Raw genomic sequence first — 22,226 nt, forward strand, 5'->3', positions numbered from 1 at the left:
AGTCTGAAGCTGGAAGTTCGCAAGATCGGAATGTAAAGAGGATTGGTTTCCAGAAGGGCGGAAATTTTCAAAAGAAGGGAAATTTGGGCAAAAGGCAAGAATCGAAAGGGAACAATCAGGCAAGCCAAGGGCAAGTTGGAAGAAACAGGTTCCAGAGACCGGAATGCAAGCACTGTGGAAGAAGGCACCCCGGAGTATGCAATAAGCTGAGTATGACATGTTATAGGTGCAATCAGAAGGGACATTTGGAAAATGAGTGCAAGATGTCGAAGCCAGGAGTTACGTGCTACAAGTGTGGGAAGACTAGACACATGGCTAGGGAGTGTAAGGCAACAGGACCAGTCAAAGCTCTAATGAACGTGGCAAGTACAAGTGCAAGCGTGCCAGCTGAGGTATTGGCATTACCTCCACCACCCGCACCAACCCCGCAAGCAACAGCAAGGACATTTGATCTAAAGATGAAAGATGCTGTTCAGAATTCTGAGGTGATAGCAGGTACACTTTTACTCAATAATGTCAAAGCTAAAGTATTGATTGATTCGGGAGCAACAAGATCTTTCATATCAGAATCTTTTGTTGATAAGCTTCAATGTGATAAAATGGTTATGAGTGAGGTAGTAAATGTGGTAATTGCAAACCAAGAGAAGATTCCTGTGAATCAATTTTGTCCAAAGGGTGAGATCGATATTTCGGGATATAAGTTTTCAGCCGACTTGATACTCTTCAAGTTGGGAGAGTTTGATATAATTTTAGGAATGGATTGGTTAGGAGAGAATAGCGCTCAGATTAATTGTAAGACCAAGAGAGTGTATTTAAAGACGAAAAGTGGAGAGAAGGTAGTATTTAAGGGGCAGAGGCAAGAGCAACTATTTCTTACAATCGTTCAGGCTAAGAAGTTGCTTAGAAAAGGTTGTGAGTCGTTCCTAGCATATGTAGTGGATTCAGAGAGAGGCAGCCTCAGCATGGAAGATATTCATGTAGTTAGTGAGTTTCCCGATGTGTTTCCCGACGAACTACCAGGCTTACCACCAGATCGACAAATTGAGTTCAAGATCAACCTTGCTCCAGGCACGGAACCAGTTTCAAAGGCCCCATATAGGATGGCACCAGCAGAAATGAAAGAGTTGGCGAGTCAGCTATAAGAATTATTGGATAAAGGAGTGATACGACCAAGTACGTCGCCATGGGGAGCACCTGTTCTGTTTGTAAAGAAGAAAGATGGGAGTATGCGTCTATGCATAGATTACCGGGAGTTGAATAAGGTGACGATTAAGAACCGTTACCCGCTACCAAGGATAGATGACCTTTTTGATCAGTTGAAGGGAGCAAAATACTTTTCGAAGATTGATTTAAGATCGGGATACCATCAATTAAAGATCAGAGAAGAAGATATTCCTAAGACCGCATTCAGGACCAGATATGGGCATTATGAATTCCTAGTAATGCCGTTTGGATTGACCAACGCTCCGGCCGCATTTATGGATCTGATGAATCGGGTATTTAAGAAGTATTTGGACAAATTTGTCGTGGTATTTATTGATGACATCCTTATTTATTCTAAGTCGGAAGAAGAACATAAGCAGCACCTCTGGATAGCATTGGAGATACTCTGACAAGAGAAGTTGTATGCCAAGTTCACCAAATGTGAGTTTTGGTTAAAGGAAGTTCAATTTTTGGGGCATGTTATTGGAAATGAGGGAGTTAAAGTGGATCCGGCAAAGATTGAGGCAGTTATGAGTTGGGAGAGGCCAAAGACTCCTACGAAAGTGCGAAGTTTTCTAGGATTGGCCGGATACTATAGAAGATTCGTCATGGATTTCTCGAAGATCGCCACGCCATTGACCAAGTTAACCAGAAAGAATCAAAAGTTTGAATGGAGTGCAGAATGTGAAGATAGCTTTCAAGAGTTAAAGCAAAAGTTGGTAACAGCTCCGGTGTTGGTACTACCAGATGATCAAGGGAATTTTGTAATATTCAGCGATGCTTCACATAAGGGTTTGGGTTGTGTGTTGATGCAACACAGTAAAGTGATCGCATATGCGTCAAGACAGTTGAAGCCCCATGAGTTAAAGTACCCGACGCATGACTTGGAACTAGCCGCCATAGTGTTCGCACTCAAGATCTGGAGACATTGCCTCTATGGAGAGAAGTGTGAAATCTACACGGATCACAAGAGTTTAAAATACATTTTTACTCAGAAAGAGCTCAATATGAGGCAGAGGAGATGGCTGGAACTGATCAAGGACTATGACTGCTCGATAAATTACCATCCTGGAAGGGCGAACGTAGTGGCCGATGCTCTGAGTAGGAAGGAGAGATTGAATATGATGATAACATCAAAAGAGTTATCTAAGGAAATCGAAAAATTGGAATTGGAACTTTGTGCTTATGGAAAAGCTGAGGAAGTTTGTCGTGCAATGACCTTTCAGCCAACACTAGTGGAAAAGATAAAGAAGTGTCAAGAGGAAGTAATGGAAAAAGAAAAGAAACAGTTATCTGGAGAGGAGATTAATACTCAAAGGGATGAGCAAGGGATACTAAGGTTTTCATCCAGAATATGGATTCCCCATGTACCTGAATTAAAGAATGAGATCCTCCATGAAGCCCATAATTCGAAATTTTCAATCCATCCGGGAAGCACCAAGATGTATCGAGACTTAAAGAAGAACTTTTGGTGGCCAAATATGAAGCGAGACGTGGCAGAATGGGTTGCAAAGTGCTATACTTGTCAGAAAGTAAAGGCAGAACATCAACGACCAAGCGGATTAATTCAGCCCCTGAAGATTCCAGAATGGAAATGGGAAAATATCGCTATGGACTTTATAGTAGGACTACCGCGAACGAAATCCGGACATGACGCAATATGGGTTATAGTTGATCGTCTTACGAAGTCGGCGCATTTCCTTCCAATAAACGAGAAGTCATCATTGGACAAGTTGGTTCATTTGTATGTGCGAGAAATCGTACTAAGGCCTGGAGTACCCGTATCAATAGTTTCAGACAGAGATCCCCGATTTAACTCGAGATTCTGGAAGCAATTTCAGGAATGTCTTGACACGAAGTTGAATATGAGCACGGCGTACCACCCGCAGACTGATGGCCAGAGTGAAAGGACAATTCAAACAATTGAAGACATGTTGCGCAGTTGTGCAATCGATTTTGCAGGAAGTTGGGATGACCATTTGCCATTGATTGAATTCTCTTACAACAACAGCTATTATTCCAGTATCGGCATGCCACCATACGAAGCTTTGTACGGGAGAAAATGTAGATCACCAACAAGTTGGGATGAAGTAGGAGAAGGAAGAATTCTCGGCTCGGATTTGGTACAACAGTTGCATGACACAGTCAAGATTATTCAGAAAAGGTTGCTTGCTGCTCAAGATAGACAGAGGAAGTATGCGGATCCAGCGCGTAAGGACGTTCAATTCCAAATTGGCGAAGCTGTGTTGCTAAAGGTGTCACCTAGAAAAGGGTTGATAAGATTTGGAAAGAAAGGGAAGTTAGCACCTAGATACATAGGTCCTTTTGAGATTTTGAGTCAAGTGGGAAAGGTGGCCTACGAGTTGGCCTTACCACCTCAGTATCGGCATGTGCAAAATGTGTTCCATGTGTCGTTACTCAAGAAGTACAATCCTGACGCTAGCCATGTGATAGAATATGAACCTGTAGAAATTCAGGCAGACCTGTCATTTGTGGAGCAACCGATTAAAATACTCGACTGGCAAGTAAAGAGTCTTAGAAATAAGTCAGTAAAGTTAGTAAAAGTGCTTTGGAGGAACCCTAAGGTCGAAGAGTCGACTTGGGAGTTAGAGTCTGATATGCGTTCCCGGCATCCTCATCTTTTCTCTTAGATTCTGGGGACAGAATCCCTTAAGGGGGAGAGGATGTTACGACCGGCATTTTATATAATATTATTTGTGGATTGGGTATAATATTAAAGTCGAATGAAAATATATTCAATGATTGTACGCTAGTGTGAGTGAAAATTTCTGCATTATAAATTTGCTTTGTGTAGTATATGATTTTTTAAAGCAAGAGTTTATTTAATTTCTTTATTTTTGATTTATAAGGAATATTCTAAGCTTTGGAAAAATTTTCTTTTAAAAGGTATTTTGTTCACAAATTTTGAAAATGATTTTATAAAGTCTCTAAAAATCCAAGTTATTTTATGGTATAAATTTTATAATTTTTGAACTTGTATTTTATTTTATAAAAATAAATCTTTAAAAATTTATTTGTTGTAATTAGCAATTTACATGGAAGCCCTTGCATGCAAATCACTCTTCTATTCTACCAAAGGGCAAAGGAGACCTTTCCAACCCCACTAACTCAATTGTTGCTAACCAAATTACCACACGAACCTTGCATGCAAAATGGCCTAACTTTAGCTAGAGGTCATTTTTGTATATTCTCACTTCCACTCAGTCTTTTGTCAATCCAAAAGCATAAAACCAAAAACAAAGTGGGAGAAGTCATTTCACTCACTCCACACTCCAACACACCTCATTTTTCTCTCCTTCCCCTCCCTCCCTTTTGCTCTCGGCCGAACCCCATTTCCCCCACTCCCTTCCATTTTTCATTCCATTTCTCATCTTCCCTAGTGTAATTCTTTCACCTACATTTATTTTATATACTTCCCAAGAGTTTTGTGATTTGGAAGATGAAGTTTCATGGTTGCATGTGTAGTTTTGTGTGATCTCCAAAGAGAAACTCTTGATTCTTGTGAATTCAAGAGCTCTCTATGAGATATATTATGTATATGTGCTAACTAAGTGTTTTATGGAGATATCATGCTTTAAAATCCTTTGCATGCTACTGAAATTTCATTATATATTTATGTTTAGCCATGCATGTTAGTTTTAAGACATTAAAATGATGATCAACCATGTTTTGCATGCTACTCTTTTCGAAATCATGTAGTTATGTTTAAAAATCTATAAATTCGAAATATGTGTGCTTAAAATAGATTGTTTTCATGATAAATTTCTTATTAATACTTAAAATAAGTTATATTTCATGATTATTAAGGATGAGTATTAAGTGCAAGTCGATTTTGCAAGCATTTACAACTTTATGCCTAGCCGAAATCTTGTTATGTGCTTTCCATGAGTTGCATGTTATATATTTAGTTGCATGTTGTTGTTTTTGGGCATGGATGATCTCACCCAAGTTTATTTTGAGAATAAGGGAGTTAGTTCAGTAGATTATCATGTATAAGTCTTGGTTTAAGTATTGAGTTGTTGTTAGTTGAGTTTGTCAAGTCAAAACCATGGAAAATGAGAGTTATAGTTTCTGCAGAAAAATCAGTATAGCACCCTGAGGTTTAGAGTGAGTTTTGACCATGTCATTGGTGTGCACTTTGAGGCCCAAGCTACCAGAAGTTAGTATTGGGAGTATATAAAAGGTTTTAGGAGTTGGTTGGAGGTTTGCATGTCATTTGGTTAGGTGCACAAGTAGAATCACAAAATCTGTCCAGCAGGGGACAGTTTTGTTGCAACTTAGAAATAGGGAGATTTGACCATGTCATGGGTAGGCCCTCATTAGGCCCAATTGGGCCTTAGTTAGAGGGTATGTCATAGAAGTTTTTCCAACCATAGTTCATAGGATATGAGCTATAACCATGTGTTACAAGTTAATTCAAGTCAGGGCATTTTCTGCCCAGAAAAATAGGGGAACCTTGGACTTTTAGCTTAGGCCCAAGAAGGCCCAAGCCAGGCCCTTGAGCCACATCAAGTTTGTGAGATGCCCTTAGGTCAGGAGAGTCTTGTGTAAAAGTTTTGAAGGAAAACTTGTAGTCTAAGAGTGCCTAATGCACTCAAGAAACCATAGTTGTCATTCTGAAATTTGCACCAGTGAGCACTATCACTTATCACATAGTTTTAGAATACTTAGAAGTGAGTATTTGGTCGACCACCATAGTTGTAAGATAGTATAAGGTCATTAGAGCAAAAGGCACAAGTGAGGGTCAATAGGTTTTGGATAATTTAGGAAAGGCACATCGAGTTAGGAAACCGAAATTAGAAGACCTTGTCTAGATTAGCGACCAAGTGACTTAAGTTGTGAGTCGAGATCATCCAAGCCTAGTGTTGCATTATGGTATATATGGTGTTATTTGGTGTTAATATATGATATGTGAATATGTGGCTATGTGTGTGCAATTGTAATTTAAAAGTGAATATAAATTAAGTGCATATAGGCCTAAGTGCCATCCGTGTTTAATTTTGAGTTGTAAATAGGTTAAGTTGGTGATAATATATTATAATGAGGATTATTATTATTTATGTAGGATCTCGAGACGAGGGAAAACTTGCCATAAAAGTCGAGTGAAGCTCCAGTTGTTGCTCCTACCAGTCAGACCAGACGAGTCTATCTCAAGGCAAGTGATTCAGCTTGACCTTCGTATTTACCACAAATAGTTCTTATATATTGATGCAATTATCCTGGGTCATTTTGATATATTTAAATCAAGCGTATCTTTTGTTTATCTTTGAGTTACATAGAGATGCCATGAACCCTCGAGTACGTATTGCAAGTAGTTCAAAAGTCTTTCATGATAGTTTAATGCCATGATAAAATGAAGAGTTGATATATTACTTGATGGATCCTCTTGATTAACATGTTGACGTTTCCTAAGTATTAATATCTCATCCTGATACTTGAATCCCTATAGAACCTTACTTTGAATTCTGATAGTCAGATACTTACCAGCTTGATTCCTCATTGATTGATACCCTCTTTCTTATCCTAAAGCTTGACAATTCTGATATATCCTGAGTTAAAGATCATTCTTCATACCTTAACACCCTTAGTATTCATGAAGCTTACCTTCTTGATGATCCAGCACTTGAACCTTGATGAGAAACCATTGCTTTGAGCCCAAATTGGCATTACCCTTCATATAATCCATTAGCCTCACTAAATCCTCTTGTCCAATCATTGATATATAAAAACCATTCAATTACTTGAATAGAGAATAGTTTTGTGAATCATGGCTCTGATATTCAGTACCTTGTTTCCCGTATTTCGAGTTGATCTATAATCCCTTGATAAAAGTGTTTACAGTCAAAAGAGATTTTGTCATAAATTGGCATCAGTTTTTAAAATGATTAAAATATGGATTTTTCAGTCCCAAAGGGGGATAAATATTTCTTGAATGGTGGATCTGGACTGAGACGCGAGTCCTTTCCACACTTATATTAGGCTTAAAAGTTGCCTAGGGATTCCCAATAATGTTTTAGAACCCAGCGAGGTTCGGGATTACTTCGCGGCTGATCACCGGCTGTAATCCGTAGCGTCATAAAATTATTTTGATTAAGACATGATTTTAAAATTGTTTTGATGCAAGCAAAATGATGCCATCTCACATAGTTTCTATCTCTCGTTACCTTTGGTTTTGATTTTCCATTGTCATTCTTAAAAGTATATCTCAATTTATGTTTTTTGTCGTACTGTTAGCCCTTGTTGAGCATTTGGCTCACTTCTTGCTTTACCCTTATATTACAGCTAGCAGCTATGGTTAGATTCAAGCAGACTGCCCGTAAGACCTGTGATGCTGATGCTTATGTTCGAGATCAGGTAGAATAAGTAATAATAGTTGTGTGAGGACTCGGTATTTGTAATCAGATGTAATAGTTGGTAGTGTTGGGCTGTTCCAAACCCTAAACTGTAAGATCTTGGATTTTGGTTGTGTATTCTTCATTAAAATGATGTAATAGCTATATTTATTTTGCTATTTAAGTTGGGGGTGTGACATAACTGATGCCTGAAATGCAATAACATAAAAATATAACAAAAATACCAACAACTTGAGTCCAAAACGTCAACTTAGATTGTAATGAAGCATTCCAAGTAGATATAAAATCCACTTATCAATTCCCTCCTTAGATGCTTCTTATTCAAGCTAGCAAGGTTGATCTTCTCATTGTAGTTGATAAAGGCCATGAACTCAGCTAGCTCTTAAAACTGTCAGGAGCTTGATTAGCATCTGTAAAAGCTAGGTAGTTAGTTCCCTTCTTGAGGATGAAAGCTCTATCAGTGTTCGATGCCATTGTAAGTGTTTGAATTTGAGTGGGTAAGATATTTAAAAGAGAAAGAGTTTGAAATTGTTATTCCCTAACAATATAATAAGAATTGTATAAGGGGGGTTGAATGTAATTCTGGCTACTTTTTGAGATTTTAAAAAGTTTTAACTTAATATATATAACAGTGTTTGATTTGCAATAGTGCGGAATGAAAGAGTAATAGAAATCAAAACACTAAAAAATAAAACAGGAGCTTTAAAACTTTCTGGTGGATTTGAAAGTATCCACCATATATATATATCAGATTGAGAACTCTGTGAAGCTTTGAATAGCTCACAGCTACTTTACAAGTTGAACAAACAAAACTACAGAGAAATTCTTACAGAATATAGCTTGATATGTTTCTCTGAAAAATAAGCTTGCTTAGTTAGTTGTTCTCACTTGCTACACTTGGTTTATATATCACCAAGTTACATGACAGTAAGACAAGATAATAAAACAAAATAAAATCTAGTCTAATATCATGCGTCAACATTACTCTCTCCAGCATCTTTGAATATCTTCACATTTGCATAGAAATGGTAATGCTTCTTTGTTCTCAAAATCCTGCTTAACAGGCTGCCACATTCCTTTTGCAAATGCCCAACGCATGTGACTCTGTTGTCACTATCAACGGCTATTTTAAATATGATCATCCGTTAGGATTATGTTGATCATCCATCGGGAGCCTTGTGGATCATCCGTCGGGAGTCTTGTAGATCATCCATCGGGAGTCTATCTGTCACTTGACTCAATTTTACTTATAAAAAATTACAAGACATCTCATAATTACAATTATCCAACATATTATGCATATCAATCTAGAAGTCAACATGACTTAGAGAATCCTACAAAATCTACTAGACTGAAACATATTGTTTGCAGGAATGTGCTACAATGCATATTTGTTACATAAGCTACACTCTCGATGCATGTCAAATTGTCATCCATCGGGACTATAAATTTCATCTGTCGGGACTATACTAGAACATCCGTCTAGAGCTACAAAATTCACTAAGTTAAATCTACTAAGGTGTTTTGTTTAACTTATTATCAAGTTCACAACATATTCCTAACAATCTCCCCCAATTTATGTCTACTGGAATTGTAGCCATAAATTAAGAGAGAGACTTGATGATAACAAAACACCCCAAATGGACAGATTAAAATATAGTAGATAAAACTGATAAGTGCTACAAGTTTATTGAAAATTGAACAAAGTAAAAGTGCACAAAGAGTTCTCACAATCATCATCAAGATGCTCCTCTAGTCTGATCAGATAATATCTATTTCCTTGACTGTCTGGATTTTTTCCCTAGCTTCATGGTTATTCTCTTCTATTTGATTCTGGAGTTGTTTGTGGAATTAAAGTTCATCAGCTTCAGATAGATCTATCTTTTCTTGCATTTCCAATAGAGTCTTATTACTAGAGATACTCAATTGGTCATCCAGTCTGAAGAATATTCTAACACCCTTGTCATCTATGAATTCCATCAGTCAGTAAGGCCTCAAATGCATTTATTTCATGTGAAGGGGATTGATAGGGTTTTTGGGAGTGCATCTTTGGCTTTATTGCTCCTTAGATCTTCTATCTTCTTTCGGACCAACTTCCTTGCAGTTATATTAAAGCCAAAGTTTTACTTTGAAGGATGAGAAGACCTTTATCAGTACAGATTGGCTTTCTTGAAGAATCCTGTGAAGAGACCATGTGATCTTTTTCCCTCCCTTGTACTTAAACATTAGTCTTTCAGGAAGATGTCTGTGAGCATCAATCCCTCTTACTTCTTCTAATTTATCCAAGTAGAGGTTTATATCTGAAAACTTCTTGATGTCACAGATATATAAAAGATCTCCCTTGTTGACTGTAGGTTGAGATTTGGTTAGGGTCTTGGTTCTGAGAGTCACAGGCTTGACCTTCTTGGTTGCTTTAGTCTTTGTTTTCTTTGGCTTGTTGAAGATAGGTAAATTTAGTTCAGGAATTGACAAACTTTCTCAGTCTATTGGCTCATCCTTTGGAATTATAGGCTCACCATGAAAATTCTTTGTTGGATCCACCTTGAATTCCTCATGTACCACTGAGGGCTTGGATGTTTGAGTTGAAGTTGTAGACTGTCTGGGAATGTAGTCTTCCATTTCCTCATCACTGAAGTCCAATTTTCTTTTGGAGTGAAACTTGTACCTGAATTTCCTTTTCTATTGAGATTCATTTTTCATTTACTGATCTTGAGCTTCAGTAATCACAGGTGGTTTTTCAGAGATTTCAGTTGTAGCTTTCACAGCTTGAAGCTTGGCTACTATAGCAGCTTGCTCTTTCTTGTGTTTGAGCTTCTTATCATCTAAAGCAGCTTGCCTCTTTTCTTGCTTAATTATTTCTTTTTATTCCCTTTTTGCTGCTGCAAACTGAGGGTGACCAGCCACCACACATATCTCTTTTCCATCCCTGTAAATTTTGGCAATTCTCTTCTTTTGTACTGAATCAGATGGATCTTTGTAAAATGTTATAGACCTTGCCAACAGCTTCTTTTCATCTGGTTTTGGAGTCTCAAACATGAGATCCAAGGGATTCTTGTCTGATGACTTTGGATAGTTCTTTTTAGGCTTCAAAATCAGATTGGCTTTTAGAGATTTGATGCATGAAGTTTGGCCTTTTTCCAAGCTACCTAGACTCATTTCATTCACTGAGATTTACTTGACTTGTGAGTGGTGATGAAGGATCTTGTCTGGTTTCTATATCTGACCAAATTTCTTTTGAATATCTTCATCAATCTTCTTCCATCATCCAGCTCCTTCTCAACTGCTGCTACATCAATCTTTTTCAATTTATCATTTCAGTTCAGTTTTGCTGCTACTAGATTGATGAGATCAATGATATCCATAGCTGGTGGCTTAGTGAAAGCAATTGCTGGCATAATTACTTTACTGACTTGGATGTTGAGCACTTTCTCCCCTTCACTTGTTGAGTCCCTTTGACTAACTGGGATTAGTGAGTCTTTCTTCCCCCTTTTTATTAGCATCAAGTTGATGAGAAAGAGGGAGTTGTGCAGCCACCAACTGTTGAAGCAAACTGGTTTGAGTCTCCTGATTTTCAAGGATTTTGATAGGTCCCGTAAAAGGGCTATATTAAGCTAGAAAGGGGGTTGAATAGCTTAATTACCAATTTAAAAATTATTATGATGTTTTAAAATAATTTATCCCTTTTTAAAACTTTACCGAGTGGTTATGCAGTTTATATATGCGGAAAATAAAGTGCAAAGAAAGAAAATACCACACGGCAATTTTATCCTGGTTCGTAATGGCGCAACCTCTAATAGATTCGCTCACCCCTACGTCCAGTCCCCGAGCTCCTCTCCTGGACTCGGGATTTTCCCTTATAATAAACTCGCACCTTTAGTAGGCGGAAAAGCCTTTACACCCTTACAAATATTTGTCTTGGTGTGTAACACAAGGGTCACCACCTCAAAATAAATGTAATACCTACACAAATTATCTTAGACAATAACTCCCCACTATTTCTTTAAAGTTGATGTAGAACCCTTGTGTGGACTTGGCTTCCTTAGCTTTTGTCGGTCTTGGATCTTAGTGATCCGGTCTTGGGTCTTTCCTCTTCTTCACGATGCAAATACTACTAACTCCTCGTTAGTACGTATAGGACTTGGGTTTTAGAACGAGAATCACCTCACGTCACTTCACCTCACTACAAAACTAATAAGACAATCCACAAAACAACAAGTATAGAGAAAAGATGGGTTGAACTAGTATGTTACGGTACTAGCCCACAAGATAATATAATATTCAAATAAGAATATTAAATATCAACCATGTATACTTGACTTGAGATATAGAATAATATATCAAGTATACTTTCGATTACTCCGTCTTTATAGAATATATGTTTATCGGAGTAATATAAGAAGTCTTTTATATATAAGCAATATAGCTTATGACTTCTTTAGTATTCTTCTTCTTTCGATTATGTATTTATAAATCGAAGAATACTTTAGTTACAATCTCAGAATTGTAACTTATCCTTTTTAAGCTCGTAGGCTTAAGGATTTTAGTATACTTATATTTTGACAATTATCGAGCCAAAGTATACTTTTAACTTCGTGCATAATTTATAGGTTCTATATAAGCCAAGATCGAGATAAAAGAAGTGCAAGTAATAGGCTTTGGATTTGTGCTTTTGAAGTTTAGGTGGATGATTACGAAGTTTACTATTTATCGATTTATAATCCCACAGAACACTAAAGATGTTAGTGGGGATTATACGATACTTTTCGTAATGATATTATATACATGAACTATGCGTTGGCCAAGATCCAAGTAAATTAAGTGCAAGAAATTGGCCAACTCATGTGATTAAATCCACCTTTGAAGCTTAGATGGATGATTAGGAAGTTTATTATTTATCGATTTATAATCCCACGGAACACTAAAGATGTTAATGGGGATTATACGATATTTTCGTAATGATACTATGTACACGAACTATGCTTTGGCCACGATCCAAATAAATGAAGTGCAAGTAATTGGCCAACTCGTGTGATTAAATCCGTCTTTGATATTTGAAAAAATTATGAATCTTACTATTGATTGAATTATAATCCCACGGAACATTAAAGATGTTAGTAAGGATTATACGATACCTTTCGTAATTATTTCTATATTCACAAAATATGTTGGCCAAGATCGAGATAAATAAAGCGCAAGTAATTGGCCAACTCGCGAGGTTTGTCAAATATGAAATCTCACTCATGGGGAGTTATAGAGATTTATGAAATCTCACTCGTGAGGAGTTATAGAGATTTAAGTACTTGTATTTTATAGATCTTCTTCTTTTAAAGCTTCTTTTTATAGATCAAGTACTTTATTCGAATTCCGAGTTCGAATCTTTGTTCTCTTTTTTTTTAGAACCTTCTTTATAGGAGATCTAGTATTAGAGATTGAGATGAAGTAGAAAAATTAAGTACAAAGCTCAAATAAAAAATACTCAAAGAAGAAGCTAAAAATTACCACTTTTGGAAAACGTCGGAAAAGTTCACCGGAAAAATTCGTCGGAGGTTCGGCCGGATTTTGGCACTTTGGTCGAACTTGGGCAGCCCTTCGGGAGGCCGGAGAGTGGTGGTTGATGAGCTCACTTTGTGGGATAAAGCTTGGTTGGGTGAAGCTAAGCGTGTATATCAAAAACCTTGTATATATGTAAGTATATAGAAGAGAAAAGGTTTTTGAGAAGAAGTGTGTGTATAGAATTTGAAAGAGATGAAGAGAGACACTTCTTAAAAAAATCCCAGCAAATTTGTGGCTCTTTAGCTTGGAGAAAATGGGTTAGGGTGGGGGTTTATTTATTGTAAAAGTTAGGTGGATTGAACGGTGGAGATTTGAGGAAAATGGATGGTGGATGTTGTATGTCACATGGATTGATGACTTGACATGTAGGTTGTGTTTCTTTAACATAGCCATATAAGAAAAACAACTTTATGGGATTCAAACCTCAGCTGATATATTTAATTAAATATATATTTTCCTTTTCTTTTAATTATTGTTTAATCATTTTAATTAAGCATTAAGCACCACTAAATATGACCACCCTAAATACTCTTAAATAAATACCATAAAAATATGATAATTACCTAAATATTTTAAAATGATGTCCTGCAAGTTTTGGTCAACTATGATCAATGGTAACTAGGTCAAACGTGGTCAACTGTGGGACCAACTGCCTCGAAATTTGTGCCCGGACAAAAATAATTGAAATGTTACGAAATATTTACCATGCATAGAAATACCATTTAAATGATCCATACCAAATTTCAAGTCATTCTAGTGAGTGAAAGTATATTATTTAAAATATAGACTGTTCTGTCAGCCTTTTCTTCCGAGTAAAAATACCAGTGGTCTTGAATTTAAATATATGGATCTTTTGACCAAAGTTTTGACTTGAATAAATACTTAAAATATATTTCATAATATATAAAATATATTTGGATGGTAGGAAATATTTTAGAGTATTTCTGGATAATTTTCTCCGAGATATGCTGATTTTATAAAACGAGAGAAAATTACTTCACGTATACATGGAATGGGTTATAAAAATAGATATTAATATTTCAATCACGAATATTAATAAACTTTGGATAAAAAACTCTATTGATGGATGTAAAAATATGTTAGGAATATGTTGTGAACTTGATGATAAATTAAACAAAACACCTTAATAGATTTAACTTAATGAATTTTGTAGCACTCGACGGATGATCAAATATAGTCCCGACGGATGATTCAATATAGTCCTGATGGATGATAATTTGACATCCATAGAGTGAGTAGCTTATGTAATAATAAGTATTGTAGCTGTAGCACATTTCTGCAAACAACCTAGTGTAGATTCTGTAGGAGCATATGAGTCATGTTGACTACTAGTAGATATGCAGAATAGGTTGATTAATTGTAAATATGAGATGTCTTGTAATTCTGCATAAGTGAAATGCAGTCAAGTGACAAATAGCTACCTGACGGATGATCAACAAAGCTACCCGACGGATGATCAACAAAGCTACTCGACGGATGATCAACAAAGCTACCCGGCCGATGACATGCATGTACCCGACGGATGATCAAATTTAAATATCTGTTGACAGTGACAACATAGTCACATGCGTCGAGCATTTGCAAAAGGAATGTGGCAGCCTGTTTAGCAGGGATTTGAGAACAAAGAAGCATTACCATTTCCATGCTATTATGAAGATATTCAAAGATGCTGGAATAGAGTAGTGAAGTAGCATGGAGTTAGACTAGATATGTTTTGTTTTATTATCTTGTCTTATTGTCATGTAAACTTGGTGATATACAAACCAAGTGTAGCTAGTAGAGCAAGAAGCAACTAACTAAGCACACATATTTTCAGAAAAACATTTTCAAGCTGTATTCTGTAGCATTTCTCTGTAAGTTTAGTTGTTCTACTTGTAAGCAGTTGTGAGCTATTCAAGCTTCACAGAGTTCTCATTCAATATATATATATATGGTGAATACTTTTAAATCCACCAGAAAGTTTTAAAAGCTTGTGTTTTTATTACTTTGTGTTTTGATTCATATAAATCATTTATTCCGCACTCTGCAAATCAAACGCATATATATTACCAAGTAAGAACTGTTTTAAAATCTTGAAAAAGAAGCCAGAATTACATTCAAACCCCCCTTCTATAATTCTTGTTGTATTGTTAGGGAATAACAATTGGTATCAGAGCAAGCTCTTGAAGTACAAAGAGTGTAAAGATCACAACAAACAGCAAGATGAACAAGAAGGATGTTGGAGTTAAAATTCCTTTTCTGGACAAAGATAGTTATCACCACTGGAAGGTGAAAATGCACCTACAGCTTCTTTCCCAAGATGAGGCCTATGTGGATTGCATAGAGAGAGGTCCTCATGTACCAATGAGAGCTCCAACAGGCAATGAACCATCTGTTCCCAAGCCTAGGCATGAATGGTCAGATCCAGATATTGAGCAAGCCAGGAAAGACAAGAAGACCATGAATATATTATTCAATGAAGTTGATGGTGATATGTTTGATAACATCATTAACTACAAAACAGCCAAAGAGGTTTGGGACACAATCCAGATTATTTGTGATGGTACTGAGCAAGTAAGGGAGAATAAGATGCAGCTACTAATTCAGCAATATGAGCACTTTCAATGTGAAGACAGTGAGTCTCTCACTGATATTTTTAGTAGATTTTAAAAACTACTAAATTCTCTAAAATTGCATTGAAGAGTCTATCAAACAAAATACTCTAACCTCAAGTTCCTTAAATCTCTTTCAAAGGAGTGGAAACCAATGACAGTCTTATTGAGAAATTCTCAGGATTACAAGGAGTTCACCTTGGAGAGACTGTATGGCATCCTGAAAACTTATGAGCTTGAAATAGAGCAAGATAAGAGGATGGAGAAAGGAAGGAAGAAAGGAGGGTCCATAGCACTGGTTGCTGAGCTAGAGAAAGAGAAAGAGATGAAGGTAGAAGCTGTTGAGTTTACATCAAAGGTCTGTGAAAGCAAGGGCAAAGGGCTGGTAGCTGAAAATGAAGATCATTTGAGCTAAGATGATATGGATGATATGGATGAACATTTAGCATTCCTTTTCAGAAGATTTTCCAAGCTCAAGTTCAAAAAGAACTTTGGAGCAGCCAAGCCAAGTAGAAACATGGTGGATAAATCCAAATTCAAATGTTTCAAATGTGGCTTGGCTGGGCATTTTTCCAGTGAGTATAGAAAGTTAGATTCTAGCAAGAAGAAGTTTGAGCCTGTTGATTTTAAACAAAAATACTTTGAGTTGCTCAAGCGAAAGGAAAGGGCTTTTATTACACAAGAAAATGACTAAGCAGCTGATGGATTGGATGAAAATGAAAAAACAAGCTATGTCAACCTAGCCCTGATGGCCAAATCTGATGAAACAGAAACAAGTTCTTTAAGTAATCAGGTAATCACCACTAACCTAGCACATTTATTTAAAGCTGAGTGTAATGATGCCATAAATGACATGTCCATAGAATTATATCACTTGTACGTTACACTTAAGTCCCTCACTAAGGAAAATGCTAAAATTAAAGAAAACAATCTATTTTTAAGTGAGAGAAACAATGTGCTAGAGTCTTAGTTTATTGAATTTAAAATTTTGAGAATTTGATGTAAGATTTCTAAGGATGAATTAACTAAGTCCTTGAAGAAAGAAGAGATTTTAAAGAAGCAGCTTGAACGAGAACAGGAAGTGATTAAAGCATGGAAATCATCCAGAGATGTCCATGCTCAAATCACTAAAGTTCAAGGTATTGAGTCTTTTTGTGATGCAGCCTGGAAGAAGAGTAAGGAGAAACTGGAATCCAATTTGGTTGAAGGATTGTTGACATATGTCGACTCGACGGATGATGAAAATCATCTGTCGGATAATCAAAAGAATTATTGTAACACCCCCAAATCCGGGGTCGGGGATCCGGGTTGTCACGAGTTCCATTTCCCTTAACAACACCCAATCTTAATAAATAATCAACTACTCTGTACTGTGACCCCACAATAAACACACACACCACAAGTTATAGTCTAAGAGATGAATATCCAAAAATAATCATAAGTCATTTTATTCCACAATTATATGCCAATACACCTTAAATAGGTTTCTGAATAAATTTACATTTCTTTGCCATTATTACAATTCATAAATATACATAATCTGATACATCAAAAGTTGAAAGCCTAGCCTATTGGTAGTTCCTACCTCAGCTATGGCGGCATCAGTGCTTCTAGAAAACTGCGGAACGTCTCCTAACCTCTTGCGAATCGGGAGCTTGGTCCGGTTCATCTTGTCTATCTGATGTTGTGTGATGAAAGAAGAAAGCAAGGGTGAGCAGCAAGCCCACCAAAATAATATGTATAATGATTAACAATATATGAGCCTTCTCATAGTACTCATGAAAGTCTTGGTCAAAAGAAATGAACCAAGTTGATATCTTAATGCGATGAAGTCGCAAAATATTCAGTATATATATATACATATATACTTTTCAAAATATTGGAAGTCCTCTTCCATGCATAATACACACAGAGTTCCAGTGTATAACTGTATAAAAATACCGTTGCAAGGTGATCTCATATATCTAACCTTGTCTTAACGTTTTTCTGAAAATCTTTGTCATGCATAAGATAATCATTTACTAGATATAAGTTTAAAAAAAATGAAGTTACAAGATACTCCAATATACTTTATATCCAAATACTACTTGAACTACCACCGTTCAAGTTATAATCAGTTTCAAAGTTCATCACCCAGATGAGACTACAAGATAAGACTTGAATAGATTCAATCTTTGAAATATCATTATAAATAATGAAGTTACGAGATACTTCATTAAGTCCTGATATATATATCCATATATATATATATATCTCATACATTTCCTGAAAATCTCTGTCATGTAAAGTATGAACAGAGTTATAATATCCAATGAATTTTGGAAAGGAAAAGAATTTTGGCATAAACCAGATATCTTGCTGATCAGGCAAAGATACCAATAAGTAACCTTTTCTACTAGTAGATGGATGAATCCCCCACCGGTCATCACCCTGGCCACATAAGGACCTTGTGCTGGACCGCCACCCGGCCTCTTACGCGTTGATGGACTGCCACCCAGCCACTTACACTTTGATAGACCGTACCCCGGCCTGTCGCTTATGTCGACTCAATTAGATGGGCTTACTTCCCGAACATTGGGCAAGTAATCAATTCATTTATCAAAACAGCAACCTTGTTGCGAATATAAAACACACCATAGAGCCGGATCCCTCAGGTTTTGAACGAGTATTTAAATCCCCTTTAAAAGGAAGATCTTAAATATAAAAATGAGTTTTGGGATCCGCTCTAACTTTTAAAAATCATTTTGAAGACTCGAAAACATTTTAAAGAGTGTTTGGAGTAATGAAGTAAATCAGTCCCAATATATTTAGAAAATGTCTGAATAATATTATTTAAATAATATTCCCATAAAGAATAATCTTTATACAAATAATTGAAGTAGAAGTTGTAAGACTTATACTTGAAATGAGTATTAAATAACCAAAGATATACTTATATGAAAGTACTATCTTTATTTGAATAATCGAAAATAAGTTTGATTATCGAAACATTATTCTTTAATAAAATAAAGAATATATCTCAGCAAATAATCGGAGTCATAGATCCTCAAATGAATATTCAAGTATTAATCAATAAATAATATAAACTGAGTCATAAGCCCTCGAATGAATATTCAAATATTATTCAAATAATAAAATAAAAGGAGTCATAAGCCCTCGAATGAATATTCAAATATTAATCAATAAATAATATAAACTGAGTCATAAGCCCTCGAATGAATATTCAAATATTATTCAAATAATAAAATAAAAGGAGTCATAAGTCCTCGAATGAATATTCGTAATAATATTCATTAAATAAAATAAAGTTATCGAATAAACCTTATTCGATTAATAGTTTTAAAAACTATATCAATATATATATATAAATATATATTATACTCGGGAGCCTCGCCTCCCGGTTTAGAAATATGTTCACCTTTTATCCCCTATACTAAGGGTAAACTCAAATACCGCTTATCTCTAGCATAGGTATTATGCAACTATAAGCATTTGAACCAACAGATATATAAATCAAGAATATGAAGCAGGCATGCATATATACCATATCACATGCTACAATATATCGCAAGAATTTGCTAATAACCAATATGCATTTATCGCAAGATCATGCATATACACATATACATCACAACAACAGTTATACGGGTAGAAAACTTGCCTGAGCGACTGGGGGTTACGAATGGCTCGGGACGAGTCTGGTAACCTATAAACAACAAGTAAGTTAGAATTAAACCAAAGTCACTTGTAAATCTATACTCTAACCAACTCAGACTCTAACGCTCGTTTTGCGCTTACTGATTCTCTTAAGTCACTCGAGTACCCTCGGCTCCACCATTTTTAATAATTTAACCTTTACGAGTTTTAAGGCGATTCCTTCGCGAGTGTCTTACCAACTGCCTAACACTCTTACCATAATTGTTTCATACATTAATTAACCCTTTTTGGTCTTTAACCTATGTTTCAAAGTAAGGCGAGGGGAAAAGTTTCGTTAGCGAAACGCCGTTACTTGAAACGGTCGTTTCTCCTAAACCGTGCATCGGAATCGAACGAACTACATATCAAAACGAAGCTCGTAATATGAACTATCTAAAAATGGCAATGGTCAAAATCTAGCAGGGGGTTCTCGGGTCCTAATGTTATGCACAAAAACAGTCTAAAGAAAATCGGACGTTACGACGGCTATGTTTACGCGTTTTCCCAATTTTAAACCATTCAAAACCAACCACAAATCAACCCCAAATCAATCATACAACCAATATCCCTCCAAACCACATCATAACAGCCCCAACAAATCCACATTAACCATTTATACTTATTCCCCACATGAACTAAAAGCTTTACTTAGGTTCTTTAACTAATTACCAAGATTTACAACTCCAACAATGCAACAAAACCAACTAATCTCTACAAACTCAACCAAACTTCAACCAATCAAGCATCATGCTTCACATATGCTATATCAAACACATTCAATCCTAATTACTCAAAACTAAAGCTAGGGTTTGTAGTTTATACCTTCCTTGGAGAGTGGAGAATCAAGAGAATGGCTTGGAATCACCCTTAAAGTCCTTATCCAAGCTTAATCTAAACAAAACTTCAAGAACACAAATTTTATTTCTTGAAAAACACTATTCACCATCTTCTTTCATGATTTATAGAAAATGATTGGCTTGGAATTAGAAGCTTAAACTTATAGGAAGTATGTAACTATCCATGGGGAAGCTTAGATAATTACCTTGCTAAATAGTAAGTGGTGGAGCTTGGATCTTCATTTTTTAAGAAATGGGCCGAGAGCATGAAGAAGAAGAAGAGAGATTTTTGTGTTTTGCCTTGTTTTGCTTTTGGTTGGTTGATTTTTGTTGTTTGATTTAGTCAATTACCTTGTTGCCCTTGAATTTGTGTGGTTTTCATTCAACCACACCTCCTTCCTTCCCATGTCATGCCTACATCACTTTGTGATGTCATCACCCCTCCTTTGTCCTCTTTCTATTGGTTGGATGACATCATCCCCACTAATCCCTTTGATTAGCTTTTAATTGTTTGCCTAATGACCGCTGATCTGTTATACGGTTCGCTTAACTTTCGTTTTCGTTTATCATTTGAGGGATCATACCCGGGATCTTATTACTTAGGTTCCCTTAACCTATCTCAATACATTATATTCCTTTTTATGATCCTCTCTTATAATCCTTTAATTTAAATCCTTTTTATCCTGTTACCTTTTTCTCAATTCTTTCCGTATCTAGTGGATTTCCGGGAAAATCAAAGTGTTCGGAATTGGATTCTGACGATCTTTACATACACTTATATACCACATAGAGTACTAATAATATTCCATAAGATCAATAACAGAACCCCTACATAGCGTGGCATGAAAATTTTTCTCATTCAGCAAAAACACTATTCATAAGGGTTTCAAAAATTTCCAAAAATTGGGGTTATTACAGTCTCCCCTCCTTAAAAGGATTCCGTCCCGGAATCAGATAGAAAATAGTTGGGGATGCTTTTCTAGCATTGTGCCTTCTAACTCTCTAGTCAATTTTCGACATTGTGGTCCTACCACCAACTCTGCCTAGTTTGATAATCCTTCTCCTAAGCACTTGTTCCTTTTCACTCTATAACCCTTCCTGGTTGCTCCATATAGGTTACGTCGGGTTGCATATCTATGCGCTCATATGCCTCTATTTATCTGGCATCTGAATTACACTTCCTTAACATTGATACGTGAAACACGTTACGACCTGCTACATGTTCGGGGTTAGGGCTAGCTCATATGCTAACTTCCCAAACGTCTTAATATATCCAAAGGTCCAACAAATTGTAGACTTAGCTTTCCTTTCTTTCCGAACCTCATCAATCTTTTCCAAGGGATACCTATAACATTACTAGGTCCCCTAATTCCTATTCTTTGTCCTTTCGTGTCAATTCAACATACTTCTTATGTCCATCTTGGGCTACTACCAGCCGTCCTCTGATTAGATCTATCATATCCTTGGTCCTTTGGACTACTGCGGGTCCAAGCATCTTGCGCTCTACAACTTCATCCTAACATAAGGGAGATCGACATTGTCTTCCCTCAAGGATCTCATAAGGCGACATCTCGATAATGACAAATGATCTATTGTCGTAAGAAAACTCAATCTGTGTTAAGTGATCATTCCAATTTCTTTCAAGTCTATTGCACAGACTCTCATTATAGCTTTTAGCATTAGAGCTTCTGCTTCTCAATACCCATTCTTTTCGAGTTCGTAATCGCTACTACATTCCGTTCCTAATATTATACTGGTTATACTTTTGCTCGTTAGCGTTCTATAACCTTTTAATAACCTCGTCAACCTTAGTATCACGAATGTGCTTCCATTCCGCATACCACCACAACTTTACTACTCCTTTTTCAGCTGCTTCTATCTTCGAAAGCTTAGTCCTTCATATAGAAGTAAAAGAATTTATTGAGAGATCACTATGATCATGAACACTTGTT

This window comes from Apium graveolens, chromosome 5 (assembly GCF_009905375.1).
Source record: "Apium graveolens cultivar Ventura chromosome 5, ASM990537v1, whole genome shotgun sequence".
NCBI lineage: Eukaryota > Viridiplantae > Streptophyta > Magnoliopsida > Apiales > Apiaceae > Apium > Apium graveolens.